Source organism: Anastrepha ludens, chromosome 3 (genome assembly GCF_028408465.1).
Source record: "Anastrepha ludens isolate Willacy chromosome 3, idAnaLude1.1, whole genome shotgun sequence".
Lineage (NCBI taxonomy): Eukaryota > Metazoa > Arthropoda > Insecta > Diptera > Tephritidae > Anastrepha > Anastrepha ludens.
The window spans coordinates 128,325,551-128,329,514 of record NC_071499.1 but is presented as its reverse complement, the minus strand read 5'-3'; positions in this window follow the sequence as shown (position 1 = coordinate 128,329,514).

Sequence of the window (3,964 nt, the reverse complement as noted above, 5' to 3'; positions counted from 1 at the left end):
TACATTTAAGAAAATCAACCGCTTGTGGCATGCACGTAGAGGGTGAGATGAGACGAAGCCTGCCATTTTTATCGCTTCTCTCGGCTGCACCATTTATCTAAATGTCTATTTTACCCTTTGCACTTGTCTTAAACACTCTAAGAAGACGCAACATGCTGAGGAATGTCTGTCCATACTTCTGCTTTGAGTCTAATAACCCATGGATGCCTTTGTAGCTGGTTTTCGGAAGTGACATGAATCGTTGAATCTTCTGAGGTTGTGCAGGTACTTCTCAGGCTCAGACGTTGTATGCAATCCGCAGTTTGTTTTTCTTCAGGTTTCCTTCAGGCTTTATGGTTCTTCTACGTTTCCATTATGGACCTTACTTGGCGTCGTTCGTCCCGTACAGTTCTCTAAATTGTCGCTATTCTTCCATCAGCTCTTCTCTGATGCCATATTGGGCCACTGCAGAGAAGGACTCGATCTTTTGCATGGAGTCGGTGCAGTTTCTTCGATTTGCTCTATTCTTTCCTGAGCTCTTCTTAGATGATGTATTGGCGCACTTTACGTAGGGTTACGAGTCATATGAGTTTGGTTTTCGCAGCCATTCTGAGCAATCTAAGAGTATCTGTTTCCTAATTTACATTAATGCAGACAGCAGATGTCTTTATGCTAAGGAGATTACTTACAAATAACTCATTGAGCTAAGAGTACGCATCTGTAATGTGAGGAAAATGTGTAAGTGATTTTGGCCGAGTTTAACAAAGCACGTCAGTCCTTTTTTTCTCGTGTTAATCGGCGCCAGTTCAAAACACTAAATTAAGCCAAGCCCTTCTCTACCTGATTTTTCCAACGTAGATGAGGTCTTTCTATGCGTCAGTGCATTACTTTCGAATCGGTGTAATGCTCTACATGCCTAAGCTCTAAGGTAGCTCCCAACGCAATCCAAAAAAAAAAAAAAATTATTAAAAATAATAATAGCAGCACAGAGCAAAAATTTAGAAGAAGAATGGAATTAGAGCTTCGAATTTCGTAAGCTTAGTCTATTTCTGAAGCTTTGTTGACACTTTTGAAGATTTCGTGCACTCATTAGCCCATTGCAACCTCCGCACTCAAGCTGTTCAGCTAACCAGTTTACGTATTTTTACTCATTAAAAATGTTGTTAGGCCCCTCAGTTTGTTGGATTTCATTAGCAGCTGTGAAATTACATGCATATAAGTATGTGTGTATGTGTATTTGCACATTATTGAAATTACTATAGTAATCGTAATGTACGTCAGTGAATCATCCGTTCGTTTTGCATACATATTTACATGTGTGCCTCATTAGTGATTTCATCACCGATTGCACTCACTGACGATTACTCAACAACAGGCGGCCAAATCGCACAAATTTCACAATGTCTGTGAGTTGCGAACTATTTCACTATTTGTGTAATTAGTTTATAAAAAATGACGGACCACTAATGGGCCATAAAACTATAAGAAATTTAATGATGCTATTTTGTTGGTTTTCAAAATGTTTGTTGATCTATTAAATCGTGCGACGGTAAATGTTTTCAATAATAATTACATATGCCCGTGGATATGTTACGCCCTTCTCTGCTTCCTCAAAGAAATAAAGCATTGAAACATGAAGTGTGTGCAGTCAGTAATTTACAACTTGAATACAGTTCCAGTGATTCAGTGACAGTGGTTATGTAACTTTACTTTCTGAGATTACGAGTATAACTCACTGCTGCTCAGTCAACACTGAGTGAAATAGGTAATTTGCAACTTTGGCACTCATTCTTCATAACATAGTTTGTGGCATAAAATTCTGCTTGAAATAAGAAATCATACGTCGTGAGAGAAAAATGAAGCCTATTTCCATTTCTTTAGACGAGGCATAAACTACAGATACTCAGCCGATGTTGGTTTAGACGCCACGAGTAATTATAATAAAAAATGCCATAACGAGCTCGATATTGGGAATAAAGCCAGAGCGTGGTTCAGGGGATAGAATATCCTAGTATCTCCTCAGCAAGTGGAATGGCGATGCACTCTCATCATAATCATTAGCACTCTGGCTTGCGCAGATCATTGCTTCCATAACTTCTGCTCTCCACTCCGATCTATCCTCTACTACGCCTTTCCAGCTTGTGATCCCCGTTTTCCGCTGGTCGGCTGTGACCTCACCAATCCAGCGTTTATTGGTCTCTCTCGACCTCTCCGTCCAATTGGTTGTCTATGTATGTCTATGATGCACTTTTCCAGGACATTAAAAAATACACTGAGATGTGCATATCTGCCACAAACTTTCAATTTGAAGCGTACAAATTCAAAATAGAATGCTTTTTGAAACCGAGAATCGGAGTTAAATTGCAATACCGTTGCGAACGGTATCTCCGTAGGTATATGTGCGAAAAAATCGTTGCAAAGTACGCACATAAAATCCAGCCACTTGGATAAACAATTTTTTTTGTTCAAATGCAGCCACGTTAGCCCAGCGGCAGCTGAAAAAATTTGCATAAAAACGCAATTTGAGCAAATATACGAATACAGGCATGCAAAAAGTGGCAAATATGTGGAATACACACAGACATAGGAAATATTTCTATTCATATGTATATGTGTGTGTTCAATGCATATTGACAGTCTTCGTATTGACAGTCTGCTGCAATAAAATCCATTGGTGTAAGTGCGTTTGTGTGTATTTGCGAGGCGCCCCGGTGACAATAGTTTTATCAGGTAATTTGTTGTTAGGTGTCAGTAGCAGTGCGCTGGCATTTTTCAATTACAACAATAACAAGAAAAAAACTACATAAATACACGCCAATTTGAAAGACAAATTCAATGAGCGACCAACGTCAACTGAAGCCACCGAAGCCGCTGATGACGCAAATGATGTTGAGTGTTAGATTTTGCTTTTGTTATTATTTTTGTTGTTCTTGTTGATGGTATAAACACCCACGCGTCACCCAATGCAACTGATTTCTAACTGATATTTTGCTTTTTCCATGTTTGCACCTATAACCTTTGATGGCGCTTGTTTTTTTCAGTGTGTGCGTGCGCTGGTGTGCCTTATAACCATTTCAAACCCAGTCAACCAAGTTGTCCGTCAATCCTTCAATACCTCAGTCACTTCCTCAGTCAGTTGGCGCAAATAATTGAATTCATTGAGTTGATGAAGAGTGCCAGCGCAATCGTTGACTACCGGAGCACAGGTAGGGACTGGCGGACTGCCGGCCTGCTGGCCTGGTGGAGGATGGTGGATTGTTGGAAAAGTTGACTTGCTGGCTGCTTGATTGGCTCGAAGATAGATGTGCGCAAATCCCACCCCACACACACTCGCTTAACTACAATAGGCATCTGTGTGTGTGTGTGCATGTGAGCTGTGTTTTTGTAGGTGTGCCTCGTGTTTAGTTTGTTTGGCAGTTGTTAGCCGTTAGGTGTCAGCCTGCCCGGCACTTAGCGCGCAGGTGTGTGTTATCCTGCGGCACGCAATTACATCAAGCCCCTATACACTCACATATACATGGAAGTACATACACGCATATAACCTAATATTTGTGTTGGCGTGCAGGTGATAGTGGGCAAATACGAATTAGCAAATGGACGCATGCACAGACATACAGGTGGTATCAGGTACGCCACTTGCAGTCATTGTATGGGACAGGATAAGTGACGAGTGTGAGCGCAACTTGGCTAACGAAAGCCAGAAATAGAAGAAGAAGACAAGTAGATCAATGGAAAATTACAGTAACAAATGAAAAGATATTAAAATGTTTAAAAATAAATTTAAAAATGCACCTAGAACAAAATAGCAAACAAAAAAGTTATTTAGAGCTTAAAAAATATAATTGGAAAAAATATTAAAATTAGATCATTGAAAAATAACATAAGTTTTTTGTTATATTGATGAAAGCATAAACATTTTTTTTTATTGTAATTTTTTAATTATAAATTTTTTTAGTATATAAACTTAAAAATAATATAGAAAATA